We start from the raw sequence: 25165 nt of genomic DNA on the forward strand, positions 1-25165 counted from the left end.
TGAACTGGCTTACTTATCCCTAAAGTTCTATTGGTTCCCTGAGCTCACTCCTGATTGGTTATTTCCTTCACTCTTGATTGGTTATTTCCTTCACTCCTGATTGGTCCATTTCCCTCACTCCTGATTAGTTTTTTCTCTCCCTCCCGATTGGTCCATTTCTACAAAGCTTGTTCCTAATTAATCAACTTTTGTTATACCTTTTTTTACATGTGATGTTGCAAAGTGTAAACTGGCAGCATATAAAAGCCTGTGTATACCTACACGCGGGGTCCAGAGCCAGGAGTGTTAACTCCTCTGGGTCTGTTTGTGTAATAAAGCTGAGTTCTCCAGCTCTCCGAGTGCTGCTTGGTCTCGTGCCCCGATCCAGGCTGCTGTCACAACTGAGCTGTGACACAGTTTTGTGCAACATTAAGACCAGAGCAGGACTAGCCCCACAGAGGGCCCGGGTGGACAGTGGGATGCTGGAGCACAAAGCCTGTGGAGAAAGTAGGGGTGGAAACAGTACCATAAGGGTGAGACCAAGGACTCAGGGCACGATGAGATTTTAATGCAATTATCTGTACTTCCGCCAATACAAAGTGAAGTGTGCTGGACACTGTACGTGGGGAAATATTAACACCAATAGCTCCCACTGAGGCATTACCACTTTCCTACGTTGTGTCTAAGTCACCACAACCCCTCCAGATAGGCATTCTTTAACCTCACTTCACCCGGAGTCAGAAAGGTGAGGCCACTGGATTCATCTAAGTTGTAGCTGGAAAGAGCCAGACCTGGAATCCACCTCAGGTCTGCACAATTAAAGAAGCTTTGCTCTTTTACTTACGGAATAATTCCCAATTCTTTTCAAATATAAAAGCCTCTTTTTATACCCACCTTCCCTTTAAAAAAAATTCTAGAACTTTTACTGAGAGGTAGTTGCACATTCATGCGTACAGTCTGTGGGTAGTATCGGTTTGCACTTGCCTTCAGAGGCCCGTAGCAATCTGTCTGCAGCCCCAGAGGCTCTCAGTCCTCATCATAAAGAACTTACTATGAAAACCATTCTGAGAAAAACAAACGTGAGTGGTGGGCAAGGGTTCACACATTCAGGCTCCCTCTTCCCTATTGAAAAAAGAAAGAGGTCAGCTAGCAGGTAGGCTACAAGATGTAGCCAGCTGCAGCTCCATCCCTCCTGGCAGCCCCTTGGGCTTCTTACATTTTATGATATCTTCCTCCTCCAGCATGTTTGCCAGATGATTGTTTCCCTGCTGTTGCCTCTCCAGGCTCCTCTGATTAACACAGCATCGTTGTTTAATCAGATTTCACCTAGATAGAATTGTGGGGTAATTTCCCAGGACCCTCACAATCTGCTAGGAAGGGTTCTAGGTACAGTTTGATGAACAAGGCAGACACAGGAAACACACACACACAATACGATGAGATCTCAGTGCATGAAACACACACATGTAGAATGCAATGAGATCTCAGCGTGTGTAAGGAATATATATATATACACATATAATAATAGTACTAATTATTATAGCGTAAAATTGTGTAGAGGTAGTAAGAGGATGGCACACAACAGAGGAATGGGAGCTTTACAAAGTTCTTAAAGAGGTTTTACACATGGAAGGAAATGAGCTAAAAGGAGATTTTGAACAGAGGAGAGAGAAGATGAAATGAACACCCCCACGATGAGAAGGACTCACTAGGCAGTAATGAATCGGAGAGAATATAGAACATGAGTTTCGATGCGTTTACCATTGAGCTGAGGATAAATAAGTAATCCACACAAATAAAAGAAAAACTAAGGCAAGCACTGCACAGCATCCTAAAAATGCCACTGCCAAGTTTTGGCCTCTCCATGACCTTTTTCTTTCCGCCACCTCCTGGGGGAAGAACTACTCTGAGGAGGAAGGAAAAAGTCCAGGGACAAAGGCTGGGCTTCTGCCTTCCTTGGTTTCCTGTCCCGGCTTCTTCCGAGCCCAGGCAGGCCAAGGAGAGCCCAGCGGGAGATACACAGGACACACGCTTCTGCCCCTAGCATCACTTCGGAAGTTGTAAATGTGCTGACTCCCACTTGGAAAAGAAGAAAAGGTGAAAATAAGAGATGATATAATGTCTGCATGTGCCTCTGTCTCTCTCTTACTCAAGCCTGTCACCTCCAAAGAAGGAAATGGAAAAATGTAGCCAGGAGCATTTTGAAGGGGAGAAATGTTGCAGTCTGTAAGCAGTATGTTTGTACCTGGTGCCCGGGTTCTCCTCTCGGAAAGATGTGGCCTTCTGTAACTCTGGGTTAGACATTTTCACGCTCTTGAGAGCAAGCCTATTTTATAATCAGCAAATACGCCTGAGGTTCCTGGCTTTAAGCAGTCTCCCACTATTTTGGTGAAACCGCCTATTAATCTTCACGTATCACATATACATAATCAGAGGCACTTAGAGATGGATCCGAATCCTACAGGAAGCCCCTGGGGCACCGGTGACCAGAGGTGCGTTGGGGGGGGAGGGCGGGTGGTTCTGGACACCAGGATATTTAGACAGTTGTCTTCACAGTGCTTCTCGCTGCTTCCTGATCTCAGCAGCTCAAGTGGCTTGGGGAGACTGGGCTACCCAGGATGGCTGAACACCTCTCTGCACTAAACCCTTCCACATTCATGATCTCACTTAATCCCAACCAGAAGCCTTCAGGGTAGACAGTTTATTATTAATGTTACTTTATCAAAGAAGGAACTACATTGCCCCAAATCAAACAGTCAAAGGAGCCTGAGTCAAAGGCAGGTGGGTCTGGGCCACACCCCAGAGTTTGCAGAACAGCGTCCTGCAGAGACAAGGACCTGGTCTTGAACACAGATAGCGTGGAGGAAGGCAGGCTCTTTGGAAAGCACTTTGGAAAAAGGGATGTAATGAGTCAAGACCCAGCAGAGGGTGACTCATGTTGCGACAGCAGAACTGGCCCGAGCTGAGTGTGTGGGGTGGAGTGGCGAGGCTGCCTCCGGCAGTGTTCTGGGGACACAGTGATGCCCTGCTTGGTCACATGGATGCCCATCAGACGAAAGACCCAGCTCCTTTGGTTTTCAGCAGAATAGCAAAGCAGGAAAGCTTGACCTTGGTGTGTGCCTTGGTCCATCCCACTACCCTCTCTTTCCCTGCAGACCGCTCTCCCCACCACCAGTTTAAAGACGTGTCCCCAGGAGCATCTTCCTTGGCGCCCCTTTCATCAACATTGTATTTTGCTGATGCAGGTGCATGGCCCTTATTTATGTTCATCTCCTAACCTTGGATCTTTTTCTGACCCTCCTCACTCTTACCCCTTTCCTTTCTGTAATATTTCCTTACTTGCTGCTATGATTTCTCATCTATTTTTCTCTCCTGAGATAGCAAAGAGAACAAAAGAATAAGAATGGGAGAGATCCTTTGCATCTCCCTGAATGATTCATTATTTGATTTTCTTTCATTACTTTCTTTGAATGAGCTTCATAAGATCTATGGTAACTGGGTACCCTATTTGTGTCAAATGCTCTTTTGATATCTTGGCATTGACTAAATAAGCATTTTGGAGCATCTTCATTTTCCTTTCTTTATTTCACGAGTCTGATGGTTGGGTTTCCAGCTAAAGGAAGAGAGGAAAGGAAAGGGAGGAGAGAAAAGAAAAGAGAAAAAAGATTTGCAGGACAGACAGAGGCCAGACAGAGAGCAGGCCTTGTCCATTCCCTGGACCGTTCTGGCCTTTGTGTTCCCTCGGGAGAGAGGGACATGGTCAGGGAAGAAGTTCAGAACATGCCACCCCAAAATACGTCACTTTGGCATGTTGATTAGCTTGAGCTGAAAGCACTTAAAAAACAGCAGGGGCTGAAAGGCCCCTCTTCCCTCCCCTTCTCTAATATTCAATAACAAAAAATCAATAATTTTTAAATTTCAAGATCTAATTGGCTTTATTAAATGATTCATGAATAGGGCAACTTCCCATCTTGCAAGCAGAGAGGCACTCTGAGGAGCTGTACAAAATGGAAGGCTTTTATAGGCAGAAGAGGGGAAAGAGTGGATTGTTTCAGGCTTAGGTACCTGCCCACGGGGAATAGAAGGGGGCTCCACGGCAGATCACTTCATTGCTGAGGACCAGAAAGTTCCAGACTGTCTGGTTAAGACTATTTTCCTGGGGGAGGTTGTAGCTGCAATTAGGTTAGGGATTAAGTCTTGGTTTGCTGATGTGGGGCTTGGCATAAGTGACTCCATATCGGGCCTGTCATTTCTTTTGTGAAAGTATCTGAAAGCAGGATGTAAAATTTCCCATGAGAAATGTGTCCCCTCTGCACTAGGAAGAAAGGAGCATTCTTATCACCAGAAACCAGGAGTCAGCAGCCGAAATGGACCCATACAAACAAATCTACCAGAATAACCTGTGATCTTCTGTTCATTCCCCCTTACACTTCCTAGTCACTTTCTCGCAATGGACTAACCCCGAGAAGCTTAACCCCCCTTTCCTTTGTCTTGTCACTTCTGCACAAAGTTATCTTTCTTTGTTAAAAAAGGTATATAAGCTCTCAGTCTTAACCTCCCTTTCAGATCTTCATTTTTCCTATGAAGGCTCCCACATGCACGAAAAAATATTAAATAAAATGTGTATGCTTTTCTTCTGTTAATCTGTCTTTTGTCAGTTCAATCCATAAGCCCCAGCCACAGAACTAAGAGGGTAGAGGAAAATTCTTTATTCTCCCCTACAGCATCAATTCAGTGTTTTGTACATGTGCGCGTGCATGCGCACACATGCACACGCACACACACACATGCACACGCACACACACACGCACACACACACTCTTCATTTTCTCTGGAAATGTCAGGGTTGGAAAGGCATGGAATCGTGTAGACCACCCATTCATTTTGGAGCTGCAGAAACAAAGACCCAGAGGAGCATAGATGTGACCTCATTAAGCAACTAAAACCCCTTCCTGTTCACACTGGAAATAGCATCCAAGCATCCTGACTCCCATTTTGCCGTATTCTTTCCACCGACCCACCTAGAAATGGAGCACTGAGGCTTTCTGCCTTTCCCTGTAGTAATCATTTTTGGCTCTATTTTCCATGAACTTGTCTGAAGTCTTCTTAAAGCTATTTCTGGTTTCAGTGTCACGCTCCCAAGCAAGAGGTTGAAGCCATTGGGACAAAGGAAGATGGGACCAGGAAGGGATTTATTTTTGTAATGTCTCCGATTCGTGACCTCTTTCCTTCTGAGAGAGTCAGGGGCCTTGCAACTTAGGAGAGTGATGTAGACGTGAAGGACTTTGTTTTAGGAGGGGCCTCATGGCAAGCTGTTAGAATTTCTCAAGCAATGAGTTATCCTTCCTCCCAGATAGAGGTTGGCAGCCCACAGACATATAAAGGGTAACCTGGTCTCACTCTGCTCTTGGACACCTGTCCAGCTCTTCCATTGCAGCCGTCAGTGAGCTGAGAGCCAGGGTAGCTAGTCAGAGGATGTCTCAGCCGGGACCCCCACCTGCCTCAAAACCTTCATTAGCCCCCTGGCGGACAAACATGGGCCAAACTCCCCAACCGGCTCCTAAATATGATAAAAATAGCCAGTGGAAACCAGCCAGCTATCTCCAGCACCAGATCACGGGAGAGTCAGGAATGGAACCCAGGGGTGGAGACTCCCAGGCGGCAGAGCAAGCCCAGCTTTGTTCCGGGGGAGGCTTTCTGTGCCTTGGCCAGCTGTTCGGAACTGAGGAACTCTTCAAATGTCTCTTGAAAATCCAAAGTTGGGAAAGATCTTCTTTTTAATGATCTCGGCCTCCTCCTGTTCATTTCCCCGCAACATGGCCTTTCATTTTACCCGGGGTCCGAAATAAAAGGGCTTGGCCGGGACGGAGAAAGAGACAGGAGGAAGCCGAGAACCACAGGGCTTGGGGCTGGATTCTCTCCCTTCAGGCTGTGAGGATACCAGCTGCTTGGGGGATTTGCATAATGAAGAAGCGAGAAACTGGAGAGGCTGGGGCTGAGAAAGGCTGAGGGGTGGGGGGCAGTCGGGTGGGGTGTGCTGCCGTGGAGAGAGATGGCGGACCCTGCCAAACTGCTCCTTTTCTTCTTAAGGAAATTCTCATTTCATCTTTGCTCTGTCTTCTCTGTGACCATTTAGAGGAAGGAAGACTTCCAATCTGCATTTAAATGGAATGATTCAGGAAGCACAGAAGCCAGTGCAGGCTTTGCACCTTCCCCTCCAGGAGAAGGCCTTAGATGCATTTAAACTGACAGCTGCTCTTTGCAAAAGCAGAGGGCAGTTCCCACCCATTTCCAGGAGCCCCGATGGGCCTCCGCCAGGGGCTCTTGTGATATGGTTTCAGGGATGGAGAAGGGCCTTGTCTCAAAGGAAGGATCGAATGCTGTTTGGAATTCCACCATTTAATCGAATTGAACTTCCTCCCCTGTTGCTTTGATCTGTTTTTAAACTACAGACGTCCCAGAAGAGGTAAAGCTCTAACTGATTATCGGCCGTTCACATCTAGGTGTGACTGGGGGCTTTGAGAAGAGGTTTTCATTCCTTTCACAAATATTTGAAAAGCAGCTTGTCCCGGGCAGGCGCCTGCTGGTTTCTGGGAACAAGGCAAGGCCTGGCTGAAAGGAATCCTCAGTCCATCGGTGGGTTTGCGGCTCAGGGTAAGGTGAGAGGGCGCGAGGTGGAGGGAGAGAATCTGAGCTCAATGGGAGGGAAGGTGGAGCAAAAAAAGAGAAGCTTGGGCATGCTGAAGATGCACGTTTAGGACAATTCTGTGATTTTCCATTTTTGTCCTGGGTGGGTCCTGTCTCTGATAAATGGCTCCCTGCTTAACCTCGGGGGTGAAGAGGCTCCTGGCCTCATCCTGGAGTCACTGAAAAGAGAGCAAGGGGCCGGGAAGTAACTGTTCCCATAAACGAGGGTGTCATTTTCTGAGTCTCCTCCCCGTCCCCCTCCCAAGACAGCTTCGCTTCGTCCTCTTATTAAAATCTCCCCTCCAGTTTGCTTGGTCAGCACGTGAATGTGCCTTTTCATTAAGATTATTTCTATTTCTGACCGGCCCCTGGGTGGGTCACGGGACGGCCGCTTCACGCTCTTGCCACATCAGTCCTCGTAATTACTTCTGGAGCTGGCACTCCGCACATCTGCATTGCCTGGGAGCCAGGGAGGGCGCATAAACCCTCTGAGTGACTATTGGAGACGGGGGGTGGGGGGGGGTGGGCAGGAACAGGAGGAAGTGGGTGAGTGGGATGGGGGACAGTTTGTGTGAGACCCTAGTAAGCACCCCATCCTTGGCTTTCGGAAGAGACGAATCAGCCATCTGGGCCAGAGGTGGGCGGGGGAGAGAGCGGAGATGAACCCTGGAAGAGTCACCACAAAAACAGTACCTTCTCAGCAGGACAGGCTTCTCCTGTCACTGCATTTGTCCAGCAGAAAAGCTCTCTACTCCGTTCTTTCTGTCTGGGAACTGGCTCCTGGGTTCTGGCTCTGTCACAGGGAACTTGGCAGCTTTTACAGGTGCTGCAGCCATGCGAGGGAAAGGCTCGTTGCCAGAGGATGGCAAAGTGTTGGAATGCCCCGGGAAGGACCCCCCGGCCCCGCCCCCGTGGGCCACTGCAGAAAGTTAGCGTTGACCAGGTGGATGAATGAAACTTCTGGGGTGGGTTTCAACGGTCATGTGGCCCAACAGCCAGGCTAAAGCACCTCTCCCTGCCAGGCAGCACCGACTGGACCTGCCTTCAGGCGGGAAAGGTGCTTGTTAGGGTTACTTTTGGTCTACGGCCGAGGCAAGTGAGTAAGACCCCAAGCAGCTCCAGGAGGCCCCCAGGGCCCCTCGGGGATAGAACACGCCGGAGTCCTGGCCTTCCTCCCGGGCTGCGGGGCTTCTGCTAAGTCTGTGTCCTCTCCGTTTAGGGCTTAGATGACTAAGAGGGTACAGGCCGGATGCCATTCCTGCCGCTCACATTCTGGGAGGAGGACGCTGCCTTGGACTCTCGGGTCCCCTGCTCATCCTCCCTGGGCGCCGGCTGGTCCAGGCTCAGCAGGGAGCACAGCACGGGGCAGAGGGGACAGAGCCCCACTGGAGAGACATGATGGGACTTCAGTACTGAGCAGCTCTTCCTGGGACCAAAAAAAAAAAAAAAACCCAACACTTTTCACAGCTGTGTCTCCTCTTCAAGTCATCTCTGTCTCGGGACGGGTGCTGGAAACTCACGGCTGACAAGCCAGCCCTGTGTGTTCGTCTGTACGTTCCTTTGTTCTTGGTGTTGAGCACAGCGGAGCCAACTACATCCCCCCCCCCCACCATCCTGGTGGGGGATGCACAGATAGGACCAGATGCTGCCTGCAGGGAGCGCTCATATTGCCTCTCGAAGGCAATGGCATCCCTCCACCTTCGTGGAGCAGCACAGTCACTGTCCTTTGTGCTTCACAGATGTCTTGTCCTAACTCAGAGCAAGCCCATGGGGCGGGTGCTGAGTGGCCCAAGGTCACATGGGTCCCCCAGAGCCATGATTTGAAGCTGGCTCTCTGCCATCTGAGCTCCTGCTCTCAGCCACCATGCTGAACACACACCAGACCAGCAGTAGGACGTGGTGTCCAGAGAGGGTTGCGGCTGTTCAGAGACCACAGCCATCTCCTCTATGGTCCCTGCCAGGTGGCTTTTGATAGCTGCTTCCTGACGCTCCACCAAAAATCCTGGCAGCTTTCCTAGGCCGGCTTAGAGACAGGGACAGAAGGATGGTCCATTCTGATTGGCCCTGTGTCTCAGAACAGGAACTATTTCCCACTCCCTGGCTTCAGGATGCCAGGCTCTCTGCTCTAGAGCTGAGATGAACAGTGAGGCTGGGAGGGGCCTTAGAGGTAATCCAGTAGACCAGTCCACCTCCATCCCTCAGTTTACTGGAAAGGAAACGGAGGCTTAGGCCGACTTACCAAGGGTCATGGTCTGTGGCAAAGCGGGAACCCAGCCCTGGGCCCCTGTGTTCCCGCTCTCTGCTGCTTCTCAGGTGGGAGCTCACCAGGGAAGCTCAGGGAGAGTGGCTGGCTTTAGCAAGTACTGTCTACGAGGTCAAACGGGGGATGAACAGAGGAGCACTGATCTGGGGCCCTTGGCTTCTGTCAGTCTCCCCTCTTTTCCCCAGCCTGGCGTTCACCAAAGACCAGATTCTGAAAACTCCCATTTGAACGAAGTCTCTCCCTGCTTCATCCTGACCTGCAGCCCTAACTGAGCACAGCCCGCTGAGCTGGTGGTCCCTGGGGGGTGGACTGCACTCCCCTTGCTCTCCTCGGCGAGGGACTGAGCCTGGGGCAGCACCTGGACTGGGGTTTCCCTCCACCTGCACGGTCTGGTCTCCACACTCCCTCCCCTCAGCCCCGTCAGTGAGTGTGCGGCCAAGAGCACCCCAAGGATGTTGTGAGACTGACCGAGCCCAGTGACCTGGGGGGCAGGCTGTAAAATGAACTGTTCATTTTACTGGTTTTATGAATGAGGACCCAGGGCCGCACTGGATTTTGAGTTTGGGCAGGATGTGTCACCTAGGGTCATCTCTGCAGCAGGAGAGAACTAGCAGGGGACTAGAAGGGGGTGGCCCAGGGGGAGATAACATCTCCCACCTGAAGAGCCAGGGCGATGATTTACAGGTCTGGGAGTCGAGTGCCTGATTCAGCAGAAACCCTTTGTTTCATTGCACCGGGTGAAATTCAATCATTCCCAGGGAGGGCCTTTGCCCGGGAAGGGGGGGATTCGGGCTCTTGGTAAATTAGGATTAAATTGCTGATTTCAGCGAATGAAAACTAACAACGGCGGCCGGCCTGCCATTGGCTGGGGCACCTGCAGAGGAGACGCAGCCCCGCCCCGGTGAGGGTGGCTTGAGCCACGTGAGGGTTTGGATAAGCCTGTGGGGGTGGCCGTGCTTTAGGGCAGCTCTTGAAATCTGCCATCTCAAAGCCCTTGCTAGGGCTTATTTCCTTCCTGAGCTACCACAGAGAGGGGACACGGGGTGAAGAATGGAGCCCTGATCTCCCAGGAGCTGTACCCTAGGGCTGCCCTGCGAACTTCTGCACAGCTGCTGCTCCATTCACTCTGGCCCTGCACACTGGTGTCACCCTCCTGAGTCTTCTCCTGGAACACTTGGAAACGTCCCCGCCCTCCTTCCCTGACTGCTCTGCAACGGTGTGCCCGGTCCTCGTGGTCTCTGTGTCCCCTCTCAGGGAAGGCGCGGGATGGCTGCCCTCACTTAAGGGCAGTGTAAATTCTCTCGTCTCCAAGTATCTCCGTCGCGAATGCAGGTGTGACTTAGGCCAGTGCCTCATCAGACAACACGTTAGCTCGGCTTAGTAACAATCAACTGAGACGGAACGTGAGGCTGAGCAGCCACAGTAATGGCAGTAGCTGTCATCTGCTGAGTAATTACTAGGTACCAGGCACTATGCTAAGCTCTCTACAAACAACATCCTCCTTCCTTTCTCTCTTTTTTTTAAATCCTGACTGCAGCTCGGAGACAGGCATCACATTCCACATTCAGAAAGGTTCAGAAATGTATCCAGGGTTACACACCAAATAAGCCGAGTCAGAAGCCAGCCCCAGGTGGTCTGACCACCCCTCTGACCCCCAGCTCAGACTTGTGGCAAACGCTGGGCAAGGGGAGCTCCGAAGGTGGGGACTTTGCCTCCAGGGGGCCAGAGAGGAAGGAAGGAGAGCAGAAGTGATGGAACAATGAACGTCCTTAGAGCGGCCCGGAGCCTGACCCCAGTCAGTTCTGACATGGTCTCCCCGCCTTTGCCTGACTTCAGGCAACTCGCTTGCCCCCGATTGTCATTTTCCTTGTCTGGTAATAGGGACAGGGTTACCCCCACTCGCCTCCCTGTTCTCAGGTCTCTGCTTAGGGTTTCTTCTCAGAAGCCTCCCTGACCTTTCACCCCACACATATTTTGCCCTTTCAAGGCAGGGATGTGTCTCATCCACAGTTACACCCTCAGCCCCTCATACACATTAAATGAATAAGTGAATGAATGAATGAATGAATGGGTAAATGCATGAGCTAGCAATGGGAGGGCAATAGCCTGGAACACAGATGACATTCAAGAGATTAGCTTCATTGGTTCCTTTGGTAATTTTGCCGGGGGTGGCTTCAACGTTAAGGTTCAGAATCACGTTCCTGTGCTCCTGTGAACTACGATAACAGCGCTTGAGGACGAAGAGACTTTTATTATTAATATTTCCCTGTGTTGGGCGGGCAGCTCTGGCCCTTCGGAAGGTATTCCCTTACCGTCAACCTCTGGTTTCCAAGCATCTGTTTCTCCGACTCACGAGGTGGCGCTAAGCTTGTTAGGGAGCAGGACTCAGCGATGTGCTCTCCACCCGGAAGGCAGCCGATGGTGTCCTCTGTCCTGCAGGTAAATGTCACACCTGTTCCCTCACCTGGCCCGCCCAGGTGTGCAGAGACACCCCTCCTCCAGTAGGTCTGTGGGTTCTTCAAAGAAGGATGGAAGTGAGCTCCGACGTTGAGCCTCCCACACCCACCTTTCTCCCCTTTTTACACACCCATGCACACACATGTGTGTGCTCACACTCATGTGTACAACTCATACACACATGCACACACATGCATATATGCACACACACTCATACACGCACCTCCACCTGAAGTCCTGCTGCAGACATCAGCTGCTCACGCTCCCAGGGAACAGAAAGGTGCGGTCGCCTGGTGTCCCAGGGACAGCTTCCTTCCTGTGCACCTTCCTCGCCTGCATTGGCTTCTGACAACCAGGCAGATATTTTTCAAACCACTTTTGGTTTTTTTACTGAACAAAGGAAGGAAAAAAATGTTCCTGTCATTGTTCACTCCGCTGCTCCTTCCTCCTATTAGCTCTGCTAAAATGCACCCGAAGAAAAGAAAATACAATTGCATACAATTAGCAATGGAAATTATTAATAGGAGCAAGAGATTCAATCCATTCTACAAGTAATTCTGAAGTGATTTTAGTAATTGATAGTAATTAAACACTAATTAATTCATTTCCTCATTAATGTATTTACTTTATTTATGGGTATTCACTTTAATTACACTTGTTTGCAGTCCTTGGGTGAAGCAATACAAATCTGCTCTGTTTTCTGAAAATATTTAGTCCGGCTTCTGTAAGTCATTCTTTGAACAAAGACTAATTGCTTTGGGTGGCAGCTAAGCACGCCAATCACTCACCTGGGAAGGTGGAGCTGAGGGGAGGGGAGGCTGTGTTACCTGCTGGACTGGGCCCCTCGCTATTTGGTTTAGCTGTTTAATGAACACTTTGTTGACACCTCTTAGAAAAGACCAGAAGCTTAACCATGGGAATCTGTTCCCCATGGACCTGAAATGTCAGAAAACGGACATCCCATCTTTGAGCCTCATTGGAATGAGTGTGTGGACCCCAAAGAGACATGGCGCCGGCATGTGTCTGTTCTCTGGGTGTGGGGTTGTTAGCTGGGTTTGACTCCCAGACTCAGAGTGCCGGGAAGGGCCCCCCTCCCTGGTCCAGCCACTCAGTTGCTGCTCATCTGTCTCTATCAACTGGCCGTGCTCCTCGTGTTCAGACACTCCCCCTAATATTCCGTTTCTGAGCAGCTCCAACAATTAGAAATTCTTCCTCATATTGAGCCCAGAAGTCTTTATTGGAAAGCATCTTCCTGCCTGATTACTCCCCATCCTCAAGAGCTCTACCCACAAGGCCATAAGAATAAGTTCAAGTCCTTCCACAGGTCAGCCCATCTGATGTGGAGCAATTAACGTGGCGGCTGTAGACACGCCAGCCCATTCACCATTCTCACACTGAATGTGTTTGCAGCCCTTCAGCAACCTGCTGGCTGAGGGGAGTCCAGTCTCTTCTTCATCACCTCTAAGGTATGTGAATGGCTCTGGTTTGACTATCACAGTGAAAAATGGACATGACCTCCCTCAGTCAAGATCCTGTACTTCTATTAATGTGCATGCGCTTGGACTGGTCACATAACAATCATGGCTCACGGGGTTGTAGTCCCTGCGAGGAGCAACAGATGGTGTGCTGAGTGTTTCTGAGGACTGTTACGGATAATGGGTAGGTCACAAGGAGTAAAGAGACTTTGGTCATGAAAAAGGTTTGGAAATCCCAGGCCTGGCATCAGCTAGAGGGAAGGGGAAGTCTGCATCCCTGTGCCTCCCTTTGATGCAGACTGTGTTTGAGCTCAGCCTGGCCCGGAGAAGGGGTGAGGAGTCAACGGAGGCACACAAAACATACAGGATGAGGACAGCAAACAGGGCCACACTCGTGAGGGCTGCCATTTCAGTCCCCATCATTCTGGACCCCAAAGCTCCTCTCCATTTGGGGAAGGAAGGAGGCCCAGGTAGGGGAGCAGTGGTTGAATTTGGAAGGGACAGGAGAGTTGGGATGGGTCTGTCTTCTGGGACGCCCCAAACTGAATGTCTGTGAGGGGCACAAGGGCAGGGGCTGATGGCAATGGCCACACAGCCAAACTGCTAGAGAGTCATGTCTGGGGCTTGATGTGCTGAAAGAACTGTGTTGGAGAAGGGGTCGGGGGACAATCCCAGGAGAAGGCCCCATTCCTGGCCTGGAGGAGCTCGTGCCCGGCGAACACCTGGGTGCGCAGAGGAGGCTGCAGGAATGACCACACTCCCCACCCCTCCGGGGCAGATGGAGCCTGCTCTCCGCGGGGAGGAGAGCCCTCGCCTTCCCAATCCCCCCAGTGTTATCTGGTCCCTTAGAAATGCCTTTCATCCTGTTAAGTAACTCCTGCCTCACTGATTTTTGAAATTGCAAAGGAAAGGGTTTCCACCTGTGTAGAAGTGAATGTATCAGTAATATGGATGTATGTGGATTTTCATGAAAATTGTGTGTGTGTGTGCACACACGCCATCTAGAAATACCCAGAGGTGTGTGGTATAGTTTCATCGGCCTACAGTGTAGGATTTGCATCTGCTAATCAGTTCAGGATCTGGAAAAGTAGCTTCCGATAGAAGAAGTCCATTACCAGTCAGCCAGCTGTGAAATGCTTACCTGTTCCGTATCGTACAAAGAAAGGCCTGTTTTCATCTCCTACACATACACACACACGCATGCGCGCTCACACACACAAACGCCCCATGTGCCCCTGGCATGCCACAAGGGAAATCAGGTAAGAATTCATGGAAAAGTCCCTGAAAGAAGAAAAAAAAAATCAAGATTCTTTGAATTTCGTTTTTCTATGAACTGGAATGAGATTTCAGGACCAGAATCTTTAACATGCTGTTTTATAATTAAGGAAGGATGGAAGGAAAAAGTGAAGGAAGGAAGGAAGGAAGGGAAGGAAGGGAGGGAGGGAGTGAGGAAAAGTACTCTTGCAAACACAGAGGAGTGTGAGCTTGATAAAAAGCTGTTAAATGAAAAATAATAATTATGAGAATAAAGTGCATATGCCCCGTATATAAGCCAAATTGTCTCACCATCTCTCCTTCTTCCGTCATCTTTGGAGTGGTGACATTTAAGCATTGACTGGAGTCACATCCCCTGAGCTATTGATCACTGGGTTTTGGCTCTGAGAGTGTAATGTTAACACAACTTTAAGAAAATGAGAGTACGAAGGAGAAAAAAAAAATCAGATGAACCACAATGGAAGAAGAATAATGGGACCTTATTGAGAATTGTAGTCCATTATCCTATTTGTTGCTAATCATGACCCTTTGCCTTGGTTTCTTGTCCCAAAAAGGACCCTCTCTACATTCAACGTGAGTTGTGTATGTGACTACATTTAGGCAAGGAGATTCCTAACCCAGAAAAATAAGTGGAACACAGCCACCTTTCGTGGAGGAGAATAATTCAAACTGGCAACAAAGCACCCACCCCACCACTTAATGCAGAGGCTGCAGCAAGCACAGGATTCTGACCAGCTTTCTATTTAAAGTGAGTTTCGTAATCAGGAGTCTAATTACTGAAAGGCTCTCGTTGACATGAGATGAGAACTGGAGCAAAACGAGTGACCTGGCCACTCCACGCCTGATAAAGGACGAGCAGCCTAAAATGAAGCCAGATGAGCTGGGGACACAGGCGGCCTCTAATCGAGGTGCAGAAGCAACTGAAGGGCTTGAGGAATCAGCAGAGCAATCGAGAAAATGCCCCGTCGGATGTGTCTCTGCTCCGACACGATGGTTTCCGCACACTGCTCTCTCCCCGCGAACAATTCCACTCTGTTTATTTTCCGTTCCCTGCTTATGTGAGTCGTCTCCCTCCAAACACTCGGCTGCACATCCACCTGCTTGATGTGCTGGTTCCCCAGTGAACATACCACCGCCACCAACAAAGCCGGCCGTGTGCCCGGCCTCCCGCTTTGCTCTCCTGCTGTATTTCACATGGTTGATCAGTCCACTCCCCTGGGCTACCAAGACACTGCCTCTCATGTTGGCTTCCGACCCTGGGGAACTGAATGTGCCAGGACCCCGAAGTGTGTGCACTTTGACCTGAACGGTGTACGCACTCATGCTAGGGAAACTCCCGGCTCCTCTTCCTCTGTTCCCTCTTCCTGAACAGAGAGACTTACGGCCACCAGCGCTTCCCTCCCTTCCCTGTGTGTTCTCTCATAGCAGTTGCACACACGGATAAGGCTTTGACTCTCACCTCCATACATATGATTATCAAATTTAACTTCGGTCCTGAAAACAGGCCCAAGAACCACTTCCAAATGTCCAATGGCTTGTGAACATATCCATCTGGACGTTCCCACCAGAACTTGAAACTCAGTACATCCCAGTCTGAACTCACCGTTCCTCCTCTATGTCACCAAAAAAGAAATGAGCTTCTCCGTGTATCACGTGGGTCTGTTATGACACCTCCATCACCGCAGGCCACAAGCCCTCAGCATCCCCCTTCCTCTTCCTCTGCAGCTGATTCCATTTTGAGCTCTGTCCATGCTGGCTCCGTGCTATTTGCTTTATCTGCCTTCAGACACCTGTCATCTGCTGTGAGGGTTACTGGAATAGCCTCTTACCTGCTTCGATGCCCCTCGTCTTCCACATCTCTAACTTATCTTACAAATCCCTGCCAGAGTGGTCTTCCTAAAGCCTCGCCCTGATCATCTTACTGACCTGTCTGAAAACTTCCGGGTCTCCTGACTCACTCAGTCACAAAATAAAGCAAAACAAACACCACGAACAAAACCGTCATAATCTGCATCTACAACCCTCCGCACAAAATCTAGCGTAACTTGACCGCATCACCCACTGATGCTGTCACCCACCCCGAGCGTTTGATCCAGGCTGGACCACGTGCTGCTCCCTGCCCACCACCACTTCTGTCTCTGCACCTTCGTTCCTGGGGCTCACTCAGCCTGGAACGCTGTGCCCGTTTCCACGGATGCAAATCTCTGACTCAAATGCCATCTCCACCTAGAAGTCACCCCTGGTCTCCAACTGAAAGCAATGTTATATTCATCTGATCTCATTTACCCTTTTTTTTTTTCATAATCCTATCCCTTTCAACTTTGTATTAAAATTGCATGATAGCATCTCATTTCTTTTAGAAAACAGAAAGTCCTTGAACTCGAAGCCAATCTCTTCACACACACACACACACACACACACACACACACACAGGCACTCACCCCGTGCCTTCTGCATGGGCTGTGCTTAACATGCACTGAATTGATGATCATATAGGAATAAATACAGGCATCTGAATGCTCATACCTGCTCACTAAACATGCAGCCATTCATGGCCACAAAATATGACTCAGTCACCATATAAGTCGCTTAACCACAAAGTTACGATGTTCCCACGGTGAGAGCTGTGTGTGTATAATTGCCTGTCTGCGTGCACTCATGTTTAAAAAGACAGGAAAACAAACTCTTTGAAAAAATGGGCAATGACTCTTCCTCCAAGCACCACGAGGCATCCTAGTGCGGGCACCTATATAAAAAAAGAAAGTGGAAACACGGATGTTGCTTTGAGAATTCCCAGACCAGATGAAAAAGCTGCAGCAACTGGATGAAGTCCACATGCGTTGGATAGATATGTGAGCGAGGACGGGGGCCGACCCAAGCTGCCGCTGGTGGGATGAGGCAGCCCAGCCCAAGAATGTGCTTAGAGCGAAGGAAGCACAACCGCAGACAATCCCAAAATGGCTCTATATGAAAAACGGCCTCCCAAATACGCAGCAAGCGACGCTGGTGTGGCTGGCATGGAGCTGTGTGTGTGTGTGTGTGTGTGTGTGTGTGTGTGTGTGTGGATGGGGTGGGGAGGAATATGGGAATGAATGAATGAATGAGTTCAGGGCACCCTGATAAATTCCCCCTGGGATAAAATCCAAACGTCTGCTTCTAAGAGATAAACAGAAAGCTCTGCTCCTCAGAGGCTTGGCCAGTGGCTGAACACCACGCTAATCTCCTCTGCACCGGGTCCCGGGCACCACGGCAAATGTGTGTCCAAAAAAAAAAAAAAAAAGAAAAGAAAAGAAAAAGGAAGCAAAGAAGAAGAGAATCTCACTAAAGGCAATAATGTGAATTCAAATACTCTTTGCAGTTTGGATGAAAGGAACCCAAATTAATGTTGTTTCAAAGAGGGAACAGGAGCAAGAGCAGAGAAATAGGTTAACTTGGCTGGAGAGATGAGGAGGACCCCCGAGCTAAAGGGGCGAGGGCCGGCGGCTGCCAGCGAGCACAGCGATGCCGGGCCTCCCCGCGCCTTGTCCCCCGCTGAGCGCTTTTCTCTTCACTGAGCCTTTTGATCTTGCAAGCCCCCCAGGGAACAGCAGCCCAGGTGCTACCATCCCCCCTCCAGGGAAGAAGGGGAAGAAGTTTCCTGAGACCCGAGAGAGCCCCACACTGGCCCCCACCTCCTAAGGGCTTCAGGCTGGCGCCTCTAAGGTTAGTGTGACACCACCGGGGGCTGTCCTGAGATCCAGATTCCAGGGGGGAGGGTACAGCTCGGTGGTGGAGCGCGCGCTTAGCATCACACGAGGTCCGGGTTCCACCCCCAGTACCTCCATTAGAAGAACATGTAAATTAAAAATAAAAATGAATAAACCTACTTACCTCCCCCGAAAAAAAAAAGGATTTAAAAAAAGTCCAGATTCTAGCTGCCAGTCAGAGGTAGGCCCATGACTGCACTTTCAGGCCCCCCCGGGCAAGGCGGAGGCTGCCCGCTCGGGCTGACACTTTGAGCAGCCTGGCTTTGGACGCCGCATCTGTCTGTGTGTGCCGGGTTGGAAAGACTTGTCTTGGTGAAACCAGACTATTGGCTCTTCATTCGAAGAATGTTCTTCAATTTACACTTCTAAAGCCCCAGAGCAGGTATCACCAGGGGCGCCCGGTAGGACTGAGTGGTCTTCGGCTCCGACGGGCATCCTGAGCTGGAGCGATGCCCCCTCTCCCATGCCTCCGAAGTGACCCAGCACACGCTGCAGACTCTGCAGATCTCCATGTCTCCGAATGAGCAGAACCAAAGCTCGCCGCCTCCGGTACTGCACTACTGCCCTGCTGAAGGAGGCGGAGAAGCCTCCTTGTTCTGATCAATTCGGCCCTTGCAAACCCCCCGAAGTCCCCAAGCGCGGAGACTCCAAAGGAAGCTGGTCTGCCCCACGACACAAGGCAAACTTGACTCCTCGTGTGCCTTCGGGGACCTCACAGGCTTCATCACCATCGCGGTGCCCCTCGTACGGGAAGAGCAGGCAGGTGTCATTACTCCAGCCCTCCCTGAGGAAGCAGACAGGCACGAGGAGGGAGAGCATCTTACCAGCATCCTGGAGCGAGGCCAGGACCGGGCTCCGATGCCCCATTGCTGACCCCACGCTGGAGAGAAAGGACCAGCTCCTCACTGACCACGCACGGCTCCTGCGTCCCACCACTTCAAACGTACTCCTCTGGGACTCAGCCCTTTTTATCTTCAGAATGTGGTACATACGCTCCATGACACACTCTTTGGACTTAAAAAGGAAGGAAATACTGACACGTGCTGCAGCATGGATGGACCTTGAGGACATTATACTAAATGAAAGAAGCCAGACACAAAAAGACATGTCATGTGTGATTCCACTTAGATGGGGCACCTAGGGCCCTCAGATTCACAGGGACAGAAAGTAGAACCACCCTTGCCAGGGGCCGGAGGCGGGAGGAACGGGGAGTTACTGCTGAGTGGGTACAGAGTTTCAACAAAAGACTTCTGTGGATGGATGGTTGTGTTGATTGCACCGCAATGTGAATATGCTTAATGCCACTGAATTGTACACTTAAAAATGGTTAAGATAGTAAATTTTATGTCACGTGTATTTTATCACAATGAAAAACAGGGAAAAAATGTTGTTCTAAAACTAGAATCATTCCTGGGGGAGCTGGGTAACACTTTTAAACTCGGATCATTTAACATCAAGGGAATTTATGTATTAGAGTTCTGGTGACAACCAGCTGATACAAAGGCACTGCTAGAATGCGGGGAGGGAGGAGCAGGAGGGGCAGGAGGGGACCCCTGAAAGCCAGGCCCGTTTGTACGTCTCCACCTGCACCGCCGGGCCTCAGCACTGGCTGCGGGGACTGACCTCAAGGCTCTCGTGGCCTCCAGAGGCTCCCTGGCCAGACATGGTCCTCCCTGCCCGTGGCCCCCATCCACGCTCAGGCTGAGCTGTGGTTGGTTCCCAGAGCAGGGGCGCCCTGACACCTCCGTGCTGTTTCATAGGATGTGGCTTCGGGTCAGGGAGACTGGGGTCACTGACTCCACAGCAGCTCAGCGCTGAGCAGGCCCTGCTCCCCGCAGCTCACCCTCAGCAGCCTCACGGAGACCGTGACGAAGAACTCCGATATCCGGCCGCCCCGCTCCAGGACCTGCTGCCGCGGCCTCATTGCCAGCCCCAAACGCCCTTCAGGTACAGCAAACCTCCAGGAAAAATTAAATCCTCACCCAACACCCTTTAATTTTATCCACTTGGCTTAATGAAGTTTCCGGTATCAATGACCTCGGGGGCTTTTCGTCTGACAGTGCCGCTGGTAACCAAGCCCTGGGCTGGGCGCCCCCACCCCTCCCTGCAGCCTGGAATCTCAAGCATTGCCTGTAATCTTATTATCTATTTCTGGGCTCTGTTGCATTAGCACCTTTTTATTTCTCCTGGCATGTTTGACAGTGAGTTCAGGCTGGTGAGAATCATCTCTTTGTGCTGGCAAACGGGGACTGCATTGGTGGTTTTAGAATAACGACTCATAGTTAAAATTACCCCCAGGATGTCATAACTACATGGTTACAGCTTTCTTCTTTGACAAGGTGGAGAGGCAGAGCTCAGGTGGCCTACAGGAAGTTGCTTTGGGCAGAGGAGAGAGAAAGATAAACAGACGCATACCCTGAGTCCCCGGGAAGCATGAGCACAGGAGCAGAGGCCTAAGCTTGTGATCAGGAAGGAGGTTGTTCACCCCCATGCCCCCGACATCCTTCTGCCCATCCAGAATGGACATGAGAATTTGCGGGATTCCCCCCCACGCCCCGTAACCACGAATACCCCAGGCTGTGGGGTTCACCCCCGTTTCTGAAATTCACAAGCGAAGCTTCCATTCGGCCTCACTCATTAAAGAAAGGTCTCTGCTAAAAGGGAAATGTTATTGGAGGGGGTGGGGCTCACTATGAACATTAATAATCCAGGCTACGTTAATTCTTAGGAGCTCTATTGCAATTTTTTTTTTTATGTTTGCTTTTAGTATCGAGATAAACAATATCTCATGTGAAGCAGAACGTAAAATGCAGTGGTATCAGGACTGTGACCTGGCTCCCACCCACTCAGCTCTCCATCCCCGCCCCACTCTCAGGCTTCCAATGAGGAAGGAGGGGCGGTGGTGCGGCTTGACAGCCACTGTCCTGTCAGCCTCTAGCAGGAACCAAGGGGGTGGTATCCAGAGATTGGAAAAGGAAAGTTTTAAAATGCCGATTCCAGTCAAGGAAGGAGGTCACAGGGGAAGGCCAGGATGATGGGGATACAGGCCCCTGGGGGAATCGATGTAGGGTCAGAATAGGAGCAGAAATGGGACGGGGGTAAGATATGTGCATCCCTCAAAAGGGCCAACGCAGATGAGCGGACGTGAACCTGGCCTCGAGAGTCAAACCTGGGTCCAGCCGCAGCCCCAACACGACCACCTGTGGGTCACTGAGCAGATTACTTAACTTCTCCGTGACTCAGTTTTCTCCTTTCTGAAATGAGAACAATAGGGGAACCTAATTTACAGTGAGGACTGAGCACGTTAGCACAGCAGAGTGCTCCGAGCCGAGTCGGCCGGGCGCAGCCGGCATCGGCAAATGCTTTTCACATTTTTATTATTTCCCTGTAGCTACTGCTGTTAGGACTGCCACCCTCAGCCCCTAAACTGCTGTCTCCTTCTCCTCGTCTGCAAGTCCCCAGAGTGCCGCACTCAGCCCCCGGGGAAGGGGGTCTGGAAGAGATTCCAGGGCAGCTGGGAGCTGAATTTGTTGAGTCTGGAGGAGACACAGTGTGGGGGGAACGGGGTGAGCCCAGGGCTGGGGGCAGCCTGCGTTTGTCAGGAGGGTGAACGGGAGCCCAGCAGGGTATGAGGAAGTGAGGTGGGACCCCGAGAAAGCCGATTTTTTTAAACCCAACTTCTAATCTGTGTAATTACTGCCGCGGGGCCAAGGCACCAGGGAGGAGGAACCTTGTACACCATCTTCTCTTTTTGTTTTCCTCTTCATCAGGGAGACCTTGAGAGACCTCCCCAAGGTTTTGAAACATAATTACATTTTTTCCAAGAGCAGGGCGGACTCAGCCTGCAAGAATGAGGCTGCATCCCAGCCTCCCAGGTTGCCAACTGGGGCTCCGGAGAAGCAAATGTGCAACAGGCCATTTTTCAAATGACACTAATTAATATGGGGGTTGTTGGAAGAGCCAGTGCACTTTGGCACCTTGATTATAACGCTCATTGCTCCCCAGTGACACTGTCTGTCCAATGGGCTTCTGGTGGGCGCTTGTGTGAGGGCAGCTGATGAAGGAGGCACGTGCTTGGTCCCCATTTCCATCCCAGTCTGTCTGTCGCTCGGACTAAACTGTCGCCTGAGAGCCTGACAGCTTTCTCCGGGTCTCATGAGATAAAGGGTGATGACCAGCACCATGGAGGATGGGGGCAAGAAGGTGGTATGATCTCACGCAGGGACCCAGAAGACGTGAGTTTAAGCCAGCGTCATCTTTGACTGATCAGGCTACCTAACTAACTTCTTGGACTGTTATCATGAATAATACTGACGTTCCTGAGTCCAAACTTGTTCTGCTCACCGCACAACAGGCCAGTAAATTGGGAGACAAGGTCTTGGGGCAAGGAATAATGACGTTGTTCAGAAAGCCAGCATCTTCCCCAAGTCAGAATTCAGGCTTCTCTTATACTAAAAAGGGGAAGTGTGTGCTTGTTGCAAATTTCTTGGTGTTGGAACCCTTTGTTCTTGCAGCTGCCCATGTGGGTCAGGTCACAGTGTCCCCTGCAAAACCTCCCACAAATGTTATTTTCTATTCTGCAATGTTTTATCTTTTTATGAATGCAAAAGTGTTAATATCCTTAACCGTCAGAGCCCAGAGAGTAGGCTGCCCTGTATGTTTCAGGCTTCAGGGAACATTCTTTTACAAAACGTGCAGGACCAGCCCAGGAAACAGAGCACAGGGCTCAAGCCAAAAGGAATGGGTCTAACGTGGAGTCAGATTTGCTCTTTTCTATTACACTGATACCGCCCAGCCCACCTCACAGGCGTATGCATCCTGTCGTAACGGGTGCCAGAGAGCCTTCTAAAGGCCCACAGGACAATGTGACTATCAGGATGGTGCTCAGAGACACAGCAGGAGTGGGCCGTCGATCCAGCAACACCAGGGCGTGCAGCGCAAGTCTTGGTACGGCAGCGAGTGAGTGGGGTCGGGATCACACTGGAGTCCACTAGCGACAGCTGTGGAATGAGGTGTCAGAGAGCACCACACCCTCAGCCTTTCTTTCTGACCATGAGGATGCTGCCCCCACGGAGATCCTCCTCTGTGATGCCGCCCTGGGGAGGCTCCCTCCCCACCGTGGTCACTCAAAGCACTCAGTGCCAGGCACTCCCCACCAACGCACTGTCCGTTTCTTTCTTATGTCTGGACACCTTGCCTCCTTGCACACACAGTGACGTCTCTGATTCTCTCCGCAGCTCATGTCTGTGTCTGACTGGCCTGGTGGCAGGATGCCCCTCAGCCCGGTGCATCTAGTGAGCTCAAAAGCAGGTATCGACCGACTGAGCCCGGTTCTCCCCAGTTCGCTCAGTGCCCGGCTGTGTGGGGAGGACCTGACTTCTTCATTTCCTGAGACCCATCCTTCCACGGCTCTCTCTGCCTGCAGGAACCATGCTGAAGCCCCAGCCCCGGCCCCTACCAGGTTGCCTGTGCTCTGTCACTCCCAGGGCCAGTCTGCAGGACCCCAGGACCCCACCCAGGTCCTCTTCTCTTGAAGAGAAGTGACACCTTTCCCCAACCGTCCACACCCACCAGAGAAAGAACCAGGGCAAAGTTTTGCAGGGTCAACATATGAGGGGGCTGTCATCTAAGATGTGCAGCCTCAAGTCAGCAGAGCTAGGTTACCATTCTCTTTCTCTCTCTGGGCCTTGACGTCCTCATCTGTGAGATAAAGGGCCTGGACCAGGTGATCCCTGCAGTCCTTCCTACACCTGAGACTCCACAGTCCACCAAGGAGGACGGGATGGCAGCCAGGAATCACTCAACAGAGAGCTAAGCACCGGGTCAGTTCCCAGGCTCCGGGGCTTCAGTTCCGCAGGTGCCCCTGTGCCAGCCCCCTTCCTCACCGCGGGCAGGGACAGCACAGGCGGCTGAGAAGGTGTGAGGGTGGCTGATCGGCTGGATGTGGGCCCAGCGGGGTGGTGCTCTCATTGCAGGACGGTTACCCCCATGTTTTACACATTGCTTTGCAAGCGCCCCCTTACTAGTTGTCAATCACGCCTCCATAAAGCTGTTAAAATTTGAAAAGAATCTGCTTATAAGAGAACGTCTACTTTTTTCCCATCATTTTCACGGCATCATTTGTTTACACACAGCAAAGAGAAAGTGAGGGATTATGAAGGAGGATCTGTCCACGCTCTGGTTTTGTGCTTTGTTCTGGCTCTGAAATAAATTACACATTATTCTGAAAAAGAAAACAAAAAAGAGGGTTAAGCCCTTTGATTGGAGAGTTGGCAGCTTGTGTTCAGATCCTGATTTTGCCTCTTACAAGCTGTCTGATCTGGGCCAGGTGATAATTGTCCCAGTCCTCGGTTACATCGTTCCTAGAGGAATAACATACATCCTGTCAAATACGAGTGTGTCAAGGATTCAGTGATGCCCTTGGCACCTGGCATATGTTAGGTACTGAGTAAGTGACAGTTCAGGGGTTAAAGTCAGGATCTGAATTGCATGGGGAAGTCACACCCAGGACCACGTGAAGTTTCACCCTGTTCCTGAGGTCTAGCCTGGTTTTGCGAAATTGTAGGTCATTTTATTTTAAATGGAAGAAATCTCCAAAAAGAGTCCAAAAGAATCTTAACTCCCCAGGGTCCAACAGCACGAGCGGTGTAATACTGGGGTCCGGTGTTAGCTATGTGGCTCCAAGTCTGATGTCTTAGGGCTTCTTTGTGTACTAGTTCCCCCCAAGTTCTTACCCCTTTTTCCTACAGGAGAACCTTATGCCCCGCCTCTCCCTGGACCCCCAAGCCACGCTGCCTCAGAGGCACCGGCTCCAGGCTGCAACCCCCGACTCAGGGGAATGCAGACAGTCTGATCTCTTGGCACGTTACAGCTGTGTCATGCCACTCTCCTGAGGTGGCAGTTTCTTGTCTGCTGTTCTGTTGAGCACATTTTTAAAGAAGATTCTCTTGGCCGCCGCTGCCTCGCTCTCCTTTGTGGTTAGATGCAGTGGCTAGAATCTTGCACGTATGTACAAGTCAATTTGCCTTTAATGATGATTTTACCTGCTCTGAAGCTTATCAGAGGGAGGGCTCACGCACCCGGGGTCTCGGCTCGGAGCTTCCCGTGGTTCTCAGCAGCTGGTCCATAGACAGTTGCACCTGTTTTGAATGTCATCAATGTGATGCTAATATGCAGAGCGATTTGTGATGCAGGAAACTGGAACCAACAGTGAAAGAAATTGTGTTTGGGATTATAAATCACTTCCCCATCAGCCACCGAGCTTTCTTGGGGATTCAGCCGAG

This window comes from Camelus ferus, chromosome 33, assembly GCF_009834535.1.
Source record: "Camelus ferus isolate YT-003-E chromosome 33, BCGSAC_Cfer_1.0, whole genome shotgun sequence".
Taxonomy (NCBI): domain Eukaryota; kingdom Metazoa; phylum Chordata; class Mammalia; order Artiodactyla; family Camelidae; genus Camelus; species Camelus ferus.